Genomic DNA, 17,500 nt, shown 5'->3' on the forward strand with positions numbered 1-17,500 from the left:
TGTGTGTGTGTGTATGTATATGTATATGTATATATACATACATATATATATATATTTATATATATATATATACCGGGAAAATAATAAGGCTAGCAAATTTAGAAAAATTTTCATACTGGCGGCTAGCATGCGTAATGTAACAGCATAAAAGCACGACACTCTGTGAACTTCCTCCACAAATCGCACCGCCTCTTACGGTAATAAAAATCACTTCCTTTCCTTCAAATTCAAAATGGCTGAAGACATGAATCACGCTTGAAACTCGGACTACCAACGAAAGTGAATCAAACTAGTTTGATCTATACATATGTGTGTGTATATATATATCCATTTAACTATCTATCTATCTATCTATCTATCTATCTATCTATCTATCTATCTATCTATCTATCTTGAATTGTTTTTTCGGGGTTTGTGATTTAACTGCCCTTTCTATCATGTAAGGGGTCCTGTCAAAGGTCTCCTCTCTTTGTATAAAAATATTTTATATACTCTTATATTTTTATAAATATGACATGTCTTATGACTATTATTTATGCATGCTAAACACTGGTAATAAATTATATAAATTTATTACCCTCATATTTACGATAGTAATATTTACAATTCTCAGACTATATAGGACAAAGTTTTAAATTTGTCTATTTACTGCTGGAATATATGTTTACGCTTGCGCACCAATTTCGAATACATAATGGATAAAAATGTAACTATCTTGCGCACGTTTTTTCGGTACGTATTTGCATCTACATGATTATTCATTAATTAGCAATCTCGCTAACGAGCTACAGATTCCAAATTTGTTTATTTGGCAATTAATAGAGAAACTCGAGTTCGGGATTAACTAATTCATATTTTGTTCGTTCTGGTGTTGTAACAGCGTGCCTCATGAATTCTTTTCTTCGTGATCTGGGTTTTAGCTGCCCTTTCTAGCATGTAAGGGGTCCTGTCAAAGGTTTCCTCTCTGTGTATAGAAATGTTTTATACACAATATATTTTAAAATATATGTGTGTGTGTGTGTTGTGTTTGTGTGTGTGTATGTGAATGTGTGTGTGTGTTTGTGTGTGTGCGTGTGTTTGTGTGTGTGTGTGTGTGTGTGTGTATTAAAGAAACTGAATCCAGATTCGATGAGGCTAGTTCCGCTTTCAATAAGCTTTATCACAGAAATTGGATCAACCGAAACGTATCGAAAAAGGTGAAAATCGATGTATACAAGTCTGTGGTCTTCATAACATTGCTTCATGTCTCTGAATCTATCGAAGGCACATCAACCAGCTTGACGCTTTTCATATATGTTTCTTGCGTACTCTCTCCAATATAAACCCGAGTGACCATATTCATAACAGTGAGGTACAAACAAATTTCAGCATATCAGGTACTGGAGCCATTCTCATCAAAATCCAGCTTAGATGGTTTGGTCAGCTCTCATGTATTAGTGAGATCAGAATTCCGAAGCAACTCTTCTTTAACCAATTCCCAACGGGAAGGTCAATTTGAAGGCCACTCTTGCGTATTCTCCCCCCCCCTTCTGGTTTTCACCTCTCTCTGTCTTTGTTTACATATAGGCTTATGTGTTTGAACGTTTGTGGTGTGTGGTTTGTGTTGCGAATGTATAAATGCGTGTATGTGTGCTTGTGTGTGAAAGTGAATGTGGTTATCGTTGTATGATTTTGAGAAACACGATTATATAGAAGCAGCCTGCTCGTGTAGATATACCAATATCCAACCGCTGGATAGGCCCCAGAGAGCGGAGGCCCGCCTTTACAATGCAGAATCTAACTCAAAAAGATCCTAACTTCAGCACCGCATGGAAGCGCTCCTGTCATATAACATTATAAAAATGAGGCTCGTTAAAATATTTTCCAGCCATGCCCTTTTCTTCAGAGTTACATCTGAACTATATTAAATGGAGGATAGTTGGAAGGTCGAAGACCCCCATAAAAAGGCTGTGAAAGATGTGGTGTTTGCACTGCGGAGCAGAAGGTAATACTAAAATGTTTTCAAAGGCTAATTGTGAATAGTTCTGTAACTTAAATAGGTTAGTTAATCTTGTGTAACTAGCCATCATAACCAGTTTTAAAAGTGTGTTTATGCGAGTCGGAAGCTCTCAGTGTCCCGATGCAGAGATTTTGGATGCGATGCGAGCTGGCAGAAGCGTTAGCACGCCGGGCGAAATGCTCAGCAGTATTTCGTCTGTCGTTACGTTCTGGGTTCAAACACTGCCGAGGTCGACTTTGCCTTTCATCCTTTCGGGGTCGATAAATAAAGTACTAGTTGCGCACTGGGGTCGATGTAATCGACTTAATCCCTTTGTCTGTCTTTGTTTGTCCCCTCTATGTTTAGCCCCTTGTGGGCAATAAAGAACTATATTCTTAGTGAACTACGATTTATCTTCCTGCTAAGACATAACTTCTCTTTTGCCTCTATTTCAGTGTTTTTATGGATTGTTTTTTTTTGCATCTTTTTACTATGGAACTATCCATTGCTTGCTTGATAGAAAAGTATTTAGTTTCGCCTTTGTACACTCTAATCTCAAATTCATTTATCTGATCGTAAATTCATCGATCGTCGGTTTTTTTTCATCCTGCATAGATTCACTTCGGTTGGTATTCGAACGAATTCCAGTAACCCTACATTTTTGTATAAAAATAGGTTTGTGCCTAAGTACAATAAGGCATTAATTATTATTCCATCGACCCTGGGGCGATGAATATCCATGATGGAGTTTGAAATAAGAAACCAATGTCCTGAGAGTAAAAGTCGTAGACGAAAACTGTGTGGAAGCTTGTCGTATGTGTGTAGAATTTGGAGTTCTACACACACAGAGGCACGCACGCACGCACAAACAGACCGTTTGTTGATTGGCCTTGGTTTCTTTTACGTCACCCTAACATAGTGGTCCGGCTAAAACGACCAATAGAATAAGTGCCAAATTTTAAAATTAAATGCTGATTTCGATTTGTTTGACTAAACACTTTGAGGTTGTGCTCCAGCATGGCCACTGTCCAATGACTGAAACATCTCAGATATAAATACAATATTGATATAAATACAACAGCAATTCCACAATAATATTGCAACAATTATGCGACGTGCATTATATCAAAATATAACACGTAAAGAAACTCATAAACATTTGATATCAGACTTTTATAAATTTAATATCAAATAGGACAATATCCAATTTACGCACTACATTTATTATATTTTATTGTTTCTTCGTTGAATTTAGATTTCGGTTATTTAGAGTTCTTTTGAGATTAAATGGATGAAAGTTATTTAAAAAGAAATGTCGATATTCCAGTCCATTTTCTTCCATCTTTCATTTGTTTCCTCCATAAATCTTTGGTTATTTCTATTATTTAAAACCTGGAATGATAATGAAAGAAAAATTGTTTTAAGATATTAGAATATTTACGTCATAAGTATTTGGAAAATTCGAGATATATGGAATAAATCGTTTTTAACGATGAAACTAAAATTTTAAAAAACTATAGAAAATAACGCCCAGAATATTCTTTTCTGTTCTAGGCACATATCCCAAAATTTGGTGGTGTGAGGGAGCCAGTCGTTCCCAGTACGCAACTTTTACTTAAATTATCGACCCCGAAAGGATGAAAAGCAAAGTCAACCTCGGCGGAATCTGAACTCAGAACGTAGAAACAGACAAAATATCGATAAGTATTTCGCCCGGCGTGCTAACGTTTCTGCCAGCTTGTCGCCTTAACGGCCAGAATTTTAGCTTTAAAACCTCTGGGATGGAAAAAGATAAAAAAAATAACGAATAGTGCCCCTAGGACGCGAGCCTAGATCTTCTATGACTGTAACAAACGTTCTACCATTATACCAAAGCAACACTTCAAATTTTTCTCATCCATCTTAGAAGTTTTGTTCTTACCTGTGAGAATTGCAACTTGATGACGTTATAAGAAGTTAGAAATTTCGACAGATATAAAATAAATGGCTTTTAATTGTGGATCTCCAAGTAGACAGAGCAGTGAATAATAGCGCGTAAGATATTATAATAAAAGCTTTCTTTAGTTATGGCCTGCCTCTGAAATAAGTATGTGCACCCGATCTACACATTTATTTTGGCTCTCTGTCATTCTTCCATTTTATGAGATGTAAAGCGCGACTGTAAAAATCAACCAACCAACCAACCAACCAACTAACCAAACAACGAATAAACAAACAAACAAATAATTTGTATCACTATTATTATTACTATACATGCATACATACATATAAAGATAAACAACCAGCCAGCCAGACAGACAGACAGACAGACAGATAGATTGATAGATAATTAGTTACACAGATTAATAGAGAGAAAGACAGACGGATAGATAGAGAGACAGATAGATAGATTGATGGATAGACAGACATACAGATAGATAGTTAGATTGATAGACAGACTGACAGACAGACAGATAGATAGATTGATGGATAGACAGACAGGCTGACAGACAGACTGACGTACAGACAGACGGATATATAGGCTCTGTGTACTGATAGCATTTTTCTGGTCTTGGTATCCATTTTCTTCATATCTCTCTTTTTCCATTTTATAATTCCCGCTCCATACTGAAGAGATGCTATCGCCCATGTATTAACTACTTGGATTTTATTCCATCCCCCCAATTTTGAGCGCAAGACCAACCTCAGTCTTCGAAAATATTCCATCCTAAGTTGCTTTTTCATTTCCTTTTCCATTATCTCGTCGAATTCTAGTACACCAAGGTATTTGTATCCATCCGTTTCAATTTGCTTAATCAAGTCTCTATTCGGTAATTCTATCCTTGCTATGGATTGTACCTTACCCCTTTTTAGGTAGATTATTCCGCACTTGATTACAAGTTCCATTCTAATATCAGTATTAAATCAGTGGACCGTGTTCATCATGGAACTCACTTGTGTCTCATCTTTGCCATACAGTTTCAAATCATCCATCCTTAAGATTGGTGGTTGATTGTCTAGGATTTTTCCTTTAGTTGGTACCCCATGTTCATTTTCCTGAGTACCACGGTCAGGGGTATCATGCAGAGAAAGAAAGCAACGGATATAGGCTATCACTCAGGAAAATCCCACTTCTAATACCCAGGGTGCCCAAGCTTTTTCCTTAAGTTACCAGTTCAGTTTTCCACCCAACCATTCTTCTCTTCAGGAAACACGTTACATTCCTCGCAATTCTAAACGGATCTAAGCACTCAATGATCTACGAAACTGGAATCCTCTCATAAGCTTTGTAATAGTCAATCCAAGCCATTCCAAGACTTGTTCTCCTTCGTTTATAATCATGCATTACCATTTTGTCTACCAATATTTGATCTTTGGTAACTCTGCATCTTCTACAGCCTTTTTGTTCCGGTGGTAATATATCGTTCCCATCAAGAAATTTATACAGTTCTTCTGCAATTCCTCCTGGCAGTAACTTTCACATTAACGGGAAGCAGGGTATTGGTCTGTATTTGTCAGCAGCAGCATTTCCTTTTGATGCATCTTTCAGGTACAACACCGTTCGTCCTTTTTTCAACCAGCCCGATTGCATTAAATTACACTGCGATCAATTTATGGCAATTACTGAACATTTTTATTTGAGGTATATGTCATCGACTAACCTGCTCCCCACAAAATTTCGGGTCTTGTGCCTACAGTAGAAACGATTATTATTATTATTATTATTATTTTATTATTATTATTATTATTATTATCATTATTGCCTTTGCACAGCTTCTCACTCTGGAGATTTTCCTACGGTGTCAGCTGTTCACTATCTGTGAACTAAAGAAACACCTCTTATTTTTCGAGTACCTTCCGGAGTATTCGAGCGGTTCCAAGCAGTGCTGTTTTCTGCAAGTGCTCCACCCTTTATTGTTATTATTATTGTTGTTGTTGTTGTTATTATTATTATTATTATTATTATTATATATATTTCTTTACTACCCACAAGGAGCTAAACACAGAGGGGACAAATAAGGACAGACAAACGGATTAAGTCGATTACATCGACCACAGTGCGTAACTGGTACTTAATTTATCGACCCGAAAGGATGAAAGGCAAAGTCGACCTCGACGGAATTTGAACTCAGAACGTAACGGCAGACAAAATACGGCTACGCATTTCGCCCGGCGTGCTAACGTTTCAGCCAGCTAGCCGCCTTATTATTATAATATAAATCTTTTGCTGCATAATTCACTGGCTTTTCATTAAGTTATATTGATTTCAAGTGTATAAATAGACGAAGAATTTAGTTTTAAATTTGACACCGGCATCAACACATTTAGTCACAGCTTTCTATCTGTCTATTTATTCTCATTTTTTTTTTATTTGAATGCGTTATTATGCCTGATGTCAAGTTGAACTCGGATGTAATGTATCAGGTTTGAGCTTTCAACTGGTAAGCAGTGAAAAGCAAACACACACATAGACAGAAACAAAGAAACTCACAAACACGTTTTATTTATAACGCGAGGTAGGTAAACACCAGAAAAATATAAAATAAAGTAATATAAATTAGACGGGTCTTCAACATCAATGGCTGAACTAGAAAATTCTTTTTCTTTTCCACCTAACAGGACTAACTAGGTTTTGTTATTAAGACAAGTCAAATATTTATTTTAGGGCAAGTGTCGAAGAGAAAAAACATAAACTGCTAATAAATAAAAGACACAGCTAGTTTCGATATTTTGTTAACTATGAATTTCTTTTAATGCACAGCCTTACCCTGACGTCACAAATCTCTTTAGTCTTCATTTTAGAAAGGTGCGATAGGAAAGCCTCCCACATTTTATATCGCCATTGCCATGATGATAGTGAAGTAAAAGTAATGATAATAACGGTTTTTTATGTAGCTGATATATTATCGTTTTGTTTTCTTTCCAATGATCTTATGAATTGTTGCATAGTGTGCTTAGACTCTCAAAACTTTAATTTAGAATGGTAAATCTTGGAGGGTTTTTGTCGCACACTGTAGATCTTAATATCTATTTCATTGACGTTCCTCGCTCTAACTATTGTATTTACTCTTTAGTTCAAGAAAGCACACACTGTCCACAGAAGCATCATGATTTTAAGGTGGTGAGCTGGCAGAAACGTTAACACGCCGGGCGAAATTCTTTGCCGTATTTTGTCTGCCGCTACGTTCTGAGTTCAAATTCCGCCGAGGACGACTTTGCCATTCATCCTTTCGGGGTCGATAAATTAAGTACCAGTTACGCACTGGGATCGATGTAATCGACTTAATCCGTTTGTCTGTTCTTGTTTGTCCCCTCTATGTTTAGCCCCTTGTGGGCAATAAAGAAATAAGAAACATCATGATTTTAATCCCATTGAGCCTCATCAGTTATGCTATATCTAATATCGTAACAATATACGAAGGAGTACTGAAAATTTACTGGCTTTAAGGGTTTCGCGAAAGGCCTGGCTGGAGATGCAACCTCTTGAGCTCGTTAACTGGGCTTAGAAAAACTGAAGGACCATTGCAATGTGTGAATCTGAGAGGGGAATATGTTGAATAAAGTCATGATTTTCTTCAACATAGGAGGGGCTGTGTGGTAAGTAGCTTGCTTGCGAACCACATGGTTCCGAGTTCAGTCCCACTGCTTCTACTATTCTACTGTCTTCCACTATTTCCTCGGGCCGACCAAAGCCTTGTGAGTGGATTTGGTAGACGGAAACTGAAAGAAGCCCGTCGTATATATGTATATATATATATATATATATACGTGTGTGTGTGTGTGTGTGTGTGTGTGTATGTTTGTGTGTCTGTGTTTGTTCCTCCCCCAACATCACTTGACAGCCGATGCTGGTGTGTTTACGTCCCCGTAACTCAGCGGTTCGGCAAAAGAGACCGATAGAATAAGTACTAGGCTTACAAAGAATAAATCCTGAGGTCAATTTGCTCGACTAAAAGGCGGTGCTCCAGCTTGGCCACAGTCAAATTCCTAAAACAAGTAAAAGAGTAACTGATCGTCCCGTATATTCTTTTACCCAAAACCAAGAATTTTCCAGTATCCCCTCGTAATTATTGTCTTCTTTGCTTTTTCGTAGCTTTGTTTTGTCTTTAAAAATTCAAAAAAAAAAAAATACTTACGTTTAATAATTATTGTTGTTATTGTTTGGGTTATTTTGAGTGCACGCTGTGGTGCTCAAGGTTGTACAACGTTGCAGCTGCACATTGAAAATTAAGTTATCCTGGCAGGCCATAGATGGGAATGATGTGTGATTGAAACAGGGAATGAACCTTCTGCAATTTTTAGGATCCCGATTCAGGCCGAACGGATAAGAATTGCACAGGGGATCATCTGAAAGAAAAGGGAAAAGTAAAATAAAATAAAATAAAACGGAAAATAAACTTGCTCAGTGACACTATGTTGGGTGATTGCGAATCAGGAGATTTTCACAAAGACCCTAAATATTAAATTGTCCAAAAATCAGTTCTGAATATAAATATATGAAAATATATCCAGTAAGGTCTCTAGGCGTAGGAGTGGCTGTGTGGTAAGTAGCTTGTCCCCTCTTTGTAATGCCCTCATGGCAAATATTTATGAAATAAAGTAGCTTGCTTATGAATTACATAGTTCCAGGTTCAGTCACACTGCGTGACACCTTGGGCTAGTGTCTTCTACCATAGCCTCAGGCCAAGCAAAGCCTTGTGAGTGGACTTGGTAGACGGAAACTGAAAGAAGCCAGTCGTATATATGTATATATATATATGTGTGTGTGTATGTATGTATGTATGTATGTATGTATGTATGTATGTATGTATGTATGTATGTATGTGTGTGTGTGTTTGTGTGTCTGTGTTTGTCCTCCCAACATCGCTTGACAACCGATGCTGGTATGTTTACGTCCCCGTAACCTAGCGATTCGGCAAAAGAAACCGATAGAATAATTACTAGGCTTACAAAGAATAAGTCCCGAGTCGATTTGCTCGACTAAAGGCAGCGCTCCAGCATGGCCACAGAAAATTGACTGAAACAAGTAAAAGAGTAAAGAGAAAGAGTATACGAACATAGTCCGTTCCGGAACACTGTTCTTTAACCAAATTGTTCGTTACAAGAGTAGTTAACATACATATAAATAGAGGAAATCTCATGCCCAGCCACCTCCAAACACCATATAAAGGTGTGAAATTAATTTTTCTTTGTCCTTCCATCAGTAGCAGGTATATAGATACATACATCTGTGTGTTCGCGGCCATTTGCGTGCGCCTGTTTGCCGGCGAGCTGGCAGAATCATTAGCACGTCGGGCGAAATGCTTAGTGGTATTTCGTCTGCCGTTACGTTGTGAGTTCAAATTCCGCCGAGGTCGACTTTGCCTTTCATCCTTTCGGGGTCGATAAATTAAGTACCAGTTACGCACTGGGGCCGATATAATCGACTTAATCCGTTTGTCTGTCCTTGCTTGCCCCCTCTGTGTTTAGCCCCTTGTGGGTAGTAAAGAAATAGGTATTCGGTCTGACGCTACGTTCTGAGTTCAAATTCCGCCGATATCGACTTTGCCTTTCATCATTTCGGGGTCTATAAATTAAGTACCAGTTACGCACTGAGGTTGATATAATCGACTTAATCCATTTGTCTGTCCTTGTTTGTCCCCTCTATGTTTAGCCCCTTGAGGGCAATAAAGAAATAAGAAAATTCCTTGTAACACTAAACAGGAACTGAAGGCAACAATTATGGCAGCATTCACCAACTTAAACAAGGAGAGCATCCAGAAGTGTTGCAGGAGGTTGCGAAGTCGTCTGGACGCCGTGCTTGAAGCCAGTGAAGATTTAATTGAATAAATTTACTCTTTAGTATTTCAAGATATTTTAATGTAATTTTGGTAAACATATCTGTTAAAATGAGATGTCAGTGCTATCTTCATTCTTGCGTAATTTAGACGACAGTTTAATCACCGCACCCTATATATATATATATATATATATATATATATATATATATATATATATATATATATATATATATATATATATATATATATATATATATATATATATATATATGTATGTATATATATATATATATATATATATATATATATATATAATATATATATATATATATATATATATATATATATACATATATATGCAAAATTATGGAATGTAGTAGATTAAGTCCAGGTTACATATGTTTCATAGCTAGCAGAACCTTGGAAGTAATAATTACCCAAACTAAGAATAGAGCGCAAGCTACTCTTCGAACCAAGAATTCCCTTTTCTTTACTACCCACAAGGGGCTAAACACAGAGGGGACAAACAAGGACAGACAAACGGATTAAGTCGATTACATCGACCCCAGTGCGTAACTGGTGCTTAATTTCTTTACCCCGAAAGGATGAAAGGCAAAGTCGACCTCGGTGGAACTTGAACTCAGAACGTAGCGGCAGACGAAATACGGCTACGCATTTCGCCAGCTCGCGAGCCAAGAATACCCTGGTTACATAAATAAATATATACAATTCAAACAGTTCGCACGGAAGTCATTTGGTGCCGAATCAAACTGATTAACTGATAAATTATGTAACTTCAAAGGCGACAAGCTTGCGGAATCATAAACACGCAGGAGAAAATACTCATTGGTATTTCGTCCGTCTTTAAGTTCTGAGTTCTAATGCCATCGAGGTCGATAAAATAACTACCATTTGAGTACTTAGCCACCTCATCGAAGTTGCTGATCTTGTGCAAAAATGTGAAATCAATATATGTAACTCCTACTAAATGTATAAATACATACGTTTATACAATACGGAGGCGCAATGGCCCAGTGGTTAGGACAGCGGACTCGCGGTCGGAGGATCGCGGTTTCGATTCTCAGATCGGGCGTTGTGAATGTTTATTGAGCGAAAACACCTGAAGCTCCACTATGCTCTAGCAGGGGTTGGTGGCGACCCCTGTTGTACTCTTTCGTCCCCAACTTTCTCTCACACTTTCTTCCTGTTTCTTGAGTAACGCTGCGATGGACTGGTGTCCCGTCCAGCTGGGAGGAACACATACGCCAGAGAAACCGGGAAACCGGGCCCATGAGCCTGGCTAGGCTTGAAAAGGGCGCATAAAAAATGTATAATACATAAGTGTATACGTAGTATGTATGTAGGTAGGTATGTACGTATCTAAGTATATACGTTAGTATGTATTCAGAGAGAGAGAGAGAGAAGGCGGTGGGTGTTGTGTGTTTGTATGGGTGTTTTGGCTGTCATTCGTTTGAGGTAGACTGAAGCAAGAAGACGATATATTAACGATAGCGCATTTTGACATCGGGGTTAGGCCTGTTTAAGTTCTGTCTATAATTTCGTTCATAACTGTATTGTAGCTACGTGTATATAAATAAAACTTTGTTTACCGTGTAGGACTTTATTGAATAAATAATATCCACTAATTGATAAAAATAAACAAATGGAATGATTGATAAGTTTGGATGATGGCAATAAATAATGACATGGAAGGGTTAAGTAAAGTGTCTCTTACGGTAAAATGTGTGTTTTGGAAAATTAAAAAGCAAACACGAATTCACCGACCGAATTTCTCCTACTCGTATACATTCATATATACATACCCCACTTTCACACGTACAGACACGCACGCACACATTAATATAAATATATGCGATACAATATATAAATATATATATATATATATATATATATTTATTTATACATGTTCTTTTACTTGTTTCAGTCATTTTGACTGCGGCCATGCTGGAGCACCTCCTTTACTTGAACAGATCGATCCCAGGACTTATTCTTTGTAAGCCTAGCGCTTCTTCTGTCGATCTCTTTTGCCGAATAAGTTTGCCAATAACTTTCGGGGACGTAAACACACCAAGCGATGGTAGGGTGACAAAGAAAGACACACAAACATACACACACACACACACACCACATATATATATATATATATATATATATATATATATATATATATATATATATATATATATATATATATATACGGGCAGGAGTGGCTGTGTAGTAAGTAGCTTACTTACCAAGCACATGGTTCAGGGTTCAGTCCCACTGCGTGGCACCTTGGTCAAGTTTCTTTCACTACAGCCTCGGGCCGACCAAAGCCTTATGAATGGATTTGGTAGACGGAAACTGAAAGAAGCTCGTCGTATATATGTTATATATATATATATTATATATATATATATATATATATATGCGTGTGTATAAGTTTGTGTGTCTGTGTTTATTCCCCCACCAACATCGCTTGACAACCAATGCTGGTGTGTTTACGTCCCCGTAACTTAGCAGTTCGGCAAAAGAGACCGATAGAATAATTACTAGGCTTACAAAGAATAAGTCCCGAGGTCGATTTGCTCGACTAAAGGCAGCGCTCCAGCATGGCCACAGAAAATTGACTGAAACAAGTAAAAGAGTAAAGAGAAAGAGTATACGAACATAGTCCGTTCCGGAACACTGTTCTTTAACCAAATTGTTCGTTACAAGAGTAGTTAACATACATATAAATAGAGGAAATCTCATGCCCAGCCACCTCCAAACACCATATAAAGGTGTGAAATTATGTTTTCTTTGTCCTTCCATCAGTAGCAGGTATATAGATACATACATCTGTGTGTTCGCGGCCATTTGCGTGCGCCTGTTTGCCGGCGAGCTGGCAGAATCATTAGCACGTCGGGCGAAATGCTTAGTGGTATTTCGTCTGCCGTTACGTTGTGAGTTCAAATTCCGCCGATATCGACTTTGCCTTTCATCATTTCGGTGTCTATAAATTAAGTACCATTTACGCACTGAGGTTGATATAATCGACTTAATCCATTTGTCTGTCCTTGTTTGTCCCCTCTATGTTTAGCCCCTTGAGGGCAATAAAGAAATAAGAAAATTCCTTGTAACACTAAACAGGAACTGAAGGCAACAATTATGGCAGCATTCACCAACTTAAACAAGGAGAGCATCCAGAAGTGTTGCAGGAGGTTGCGAAGTCGTCTGGACGCCGTGCTTGAAGCCAATGAAGATTTAATTGAATAAATTTACTCTTTAGTATTTCAAGATATTTTAATGTAATTTTGGTAAACATATCTGTTAAAATGAGATGTCAGTGCTATCTTCATTCTGCGTAATTTAGACGACAGTTTAATCACCGCACCCTATATATATCTATATATATATATATATATATATATATATTATATATATATATATATATTATATATATATATATAGTATATATATATATATGTCCTACGTCCTGGTTTTGTTTGTTGTTATTTTTTATTTTTTTTTTTTACCGTTATTGTTTTTACGTTTTTGTATTCTTATTGGTGTCACGTATTCTGTATTTTTGTTTATGTACTTCGTTCGTTTTCCGTCCTCGCATTGTATACATTCGAAGCTTTCTTCCGGGGATCTAATGCGCTTGGCTTAGATTTCCTTTGGGCGGGGGCCATATCGGAGCAATCTCAAGATTAATCAGCCGAAATTGCTAAGATGATCTGGTTCTTGACTGATGACTGAGGGCTTCGAATGTCCCGTCCTGTGGTTCTTGTGTCGTCTCTGTGGTGTTTCATGTTCTTGTCCATGTCTGTAATTATTTTTACTGTTTACCTATATAATCGCGGCTACGTATCCACAATTGTCCTTATACGATAAGTATATTTTTTCTCTAGCATTGATACGACTCTTAATCTGTCTCTTTTTCTCTCTCTCTCTCCTCCCTTATTCCCCTTCCTTTCTTTCCCTCTCCATCCGTCTCCCCCCCTCTACGTTTCTCTATCTCTCTCACCTCCAGCCCCTTCGACCTGTCTCTTTCTTCTCCTCCCTCGTCCACCTTCTCTCTCTTTTCATCTGTCCCTTTCTCCTGTCTTTTGTTCTCACGTGATCGCTAGCCGCTGTTGAGCGCTCTTTTCGTTTTCAGCAGCCGCAGAAGCAACACGTATTTGTCGTCTCCCCGTGGCCATTAGGCACAACTTCACAAGCCAGCCCCATACTCAACTCGTCCTGTCGAAAGACCCTTGTCCTACGTCCTGGTTTTGTTTGTGTTATTTTTTATTTTTATTTTTACCGTTATTGTTTTTACGTTTTTGTATTCTTATTGGTGTCACGTATTCTGTATTTTTGTTTATGTACTTCGTTCGTTTTCCGTCCTCGCATTGTATACATTCGAAGCTTTCTTCCAGGGGATCTATGCGCTTGGCTTAGATTTCCCTTGGCGGGCTGGCCATATCGGAGCAATCTCAAGATTAATCAGCCGAAATTGCTAAGATGATCTGGTTCTTGACTGATGACTGAGGGCTTCGAATGTCCCGTCCTGTGGTTCTTGTGTCGTCTCTGTGGTGTTTCATGTTCTTGTCCATGTCTGTAATTATTTTTACTGTTTACCTATATATATATATATATATATATATATATATATATATACATATATATGCAAAATTATGGAATGTAGTAGATTAAGTCCAGGTTACATATGTTTCATAGCTAGCAGAACCTTGGAAGTAATAATTACCCCAACTAAGAATAGGCGCAAGCTACTCTTCGAACCAAGAATTCCCTTTTCTTTACTACCCACAAGGGGCTAAACACAGAGGGGACAAACAAGGACAGACAAACGGATAAGTCGATTACATCGACCCAGTGCGTAACTGGTGCTTAATTTCTTTACCCCGAAAGGATGAAAGGCAAAGTCGACCTCGGTGGAACTTGAACTCAGAACGTAGCGGCAGACGAAATACGGCTATGCATTTCGCCAGCTCGCGAGCCAAGAATACCCTGGTTACATAAATAAATATATACAATTCAAACAGTTCGCACGGAAGTCATTTGGTGCCGAATCAAACTGATTAACTGATAAATTATGTAACTTCAAAGGCGACAAGCTTGCGGAATCATAAACACGCAGGAGAAAATACTCATTGGTATTTCGTCCGTCTTTAAGTTCTGAGTTCTAATGCCATCGAGGTCGAGCTGGCAGAATCGTTAGCACGCCGGGCAAAATGCTTAGCGATATTTCGTCTCTACATTCTGAGTTCAAATTCCGCCGAGGTCGACTTTACCTTTCATCTTTTTTACGGTCGATAAAATAAGTATCAGTTGAACACTTGGGTTGATGTAATCGACTTGGCCTCTGTTCCGAAATTACTGGCTTTGTACAAAAATTAGAAACTATTACATTCATACACACACACACAAAACTATTTATTGTTGTATATAAGAGAAGGAGCGGGGCTTAGAGATTAAGATGGATTCACTATCGTGATTTCAATTGCCGAGCAGTGCAGTGAGCTTTTGCGTACAACCTTTCATTTTGCGTTGCTTTACAAGCACTTCGACACCTGACGTGCGGCACATCATCCATTTGTAGAGGCAATCCCGATTTAACGGAGGATGTGAGCTAATGTACTGTACAAACATTTATTCTCTATAAATAAATCATCTGTGAAAGTTGTTCAGCAAGAAATTTCGGAATCCCCATATTTTATCTAAGATAGGAGAGTCCCCGAAAAATATATATAAACCAAAAACAATATATACACACTCCAGAGAAAGAAAAACAGGTAGAAATATTTCAATACTAAATTTAGACATAAGACTAATATAAGTTGCTTTTAACTTTTTTCCTTTATTTTTGCCCTTTATTTTTGTAAGTGGACAAATCAGTCGAATTACCAGAGGTCATTGTCTAGTGTGCATTGACGTCAAGAGGTTTTCTTTGAAGATACACTTTGTGGTCAAGTGTACTTAGACATCCTACACACGTCCATTTTACCTGCCTTACATGTAACTTTTTCTTTCAGAAAAACGTCACACAGCAAGACTACCGCCGAGACTTGCGAGCTTACCTGGATGAGAATTCTCAAAGATACTAGATCGTACGAAGAGGGTGCCGTTGCGTTTACTGCACGTCTTCCTGATTTACTACCTGCAGGCTTTTCCTCATGAGGTACCCAAAAGTATGTCATGTATCTCAGAAAACAGGCTACACTGACGTCCTTCGGGAATAGATTGTAAGGGCATGTACAGTAATCCCACTGGATACTAAGCTTGAAGATCCACCCACCACCCGTGATAGACTGGCGGTTGCACGGGCGCGAAAGCTACGTTGTTATCCTCATTCCGTAAACCGTGGGTTATAACGGGTGGAGAGCTGAACCACCCTGGGGTATATAGGATTTGCAATCTAGGGTCTGAAAGTTTACCACATCATAGTTGGTTACACCATGGTTCCTCTGCTTCGTGGCAGGAGTAGGAAGAAAGAGTGAGAGAAAGTTGTGGTGAAAGAGTATTGCGGGGTTCACCACGACCACCCGCCGGAGCCTCGTGGAGCTTAGGTGTTTTTGCTCAATAAACATTCACAATGTACGGTCTGGGAATCGAAACCGCGTTCTTACGACCGCGAGTCCGCTGTCCTAACCACTGGGCCATTGCGCCTCCACTTGACGTTGGTGTTGCCTTGGCGGAGGTTTGCATTCTCTGAGGGCTCTTGTTACTAATGTAGTGAGGTCGATAGCATCTACTAATCATCTCCCTTCAGAACCGATGACCTTGTGTCTTAATATTATTGACAATTATTAATACATATTTCTTTATTACCCACAAGGGGCTAAACATAGAGGGGACAAACATGGACAGACATAGGTTTTAAGTCGATTATATCGACCCCAGTGCGTAACTGGTACTTAATTTATCGACCCCGAAAGGATGAAAGGCAAATTCAACCTCGGCGGAATTTGAACTCACAACGTAACGGCAGCCGAAATACCGCTAAGCATTAGTAGAGAACCAGACAGAGGGCACTGCTGTAATTGTTCCGGAACTTTGTACTTCATCCCAAACCTTGCTCATTTTCTCCTTCTTTCATCCCTCCTGTATACATTACGAGTCAAGTGCTTGTACATCCTTTTCAGCTTTTAGCTGTCACATCTTCGATGTTTATTACGTTTAGAGGGAGGCTATCGATAACGGTGTTTCTTTCTGCTTGTTCTACATGGATGCTTAGAAGAATAAATAAAAAAAAAATAAGGTGCGTGCTGGCACCAAGTCATACTCGATCGCGGGTGACGGACCAGATTTTACTCTATTGGTCTATGAAGTATTTATGTTTTATCTGCTACTTATTTCATTGGACTGCGGTCATGCTGGGGGACCTCTTTGAAGAGTTTAATCAAACATATCAACCACAATACTAATATTTAAGTCTGATATTTGTCTTATGGTTTTCTTTTGTTCAATTCAATTAAGTTATGCGAAATTAGTTAACAGTTTTTATTTCATAGCTTAGAACTTTAACACCTATTAGACATAAAATATAATGAACACAATTTCTGTCATTTGTGCGCGTTTAAGAAATATATAGCGGCAGCATTGTTGACCAAATCGATCCACAACGACTAATTGATACATGAGTTATCGATCATTGTGTAATAAAAGGCAAATTCGAACTGGACGAGATCTGAACTGAGAACATATAAGCGAGAGACGTGGTTAAATATCACAAACAGTTGTATTACATCTCGATCGATTCTGCAAGCTAAAA

At 38.2% G+C, this 17,500-nt stretch overlaps 1 long non-coding RNA gene across 1 annotated transcript in view; it reads right to left on the reverse strand.

Moving 5' to 3' along the window:
* Positions 1 to 3,141: 3,141 nt before the first annotated feature.
* Positions 3,142 to 17,500, reverse strand: part of LOC115213376 — a 15,142-nt gene continuing 783 nt past the window's right edge. The window contains exons 2-3 of the long non-coding RNA XR_003881794.2: positions 8,095 to 8,305; positions 3,142 to 3,370 (exon numbers count right to left, since the gene is read on the reverse strand). This is a non-coding gene — a long non-coding RNA (uncharacterized LOC115213376). The remainder of the gene's footprint in view (positions 3,371 to 8,094; positions 8,306 to 17,500) is intronic.

This window comes from Octopus sinensis, linkage group LG6 (genome assembly GCF_006345805.1).
Source record: "Octopus sinensis linkage group LG6, ASM634580v1, whole genome shotgun sequence".
Taxonomy (NCBI): Eukaryota; Metazoa; Mollusca; class Cephalopoda; order Octopoda; family Octopodidae; genus Octopus; species Octopus sinensis.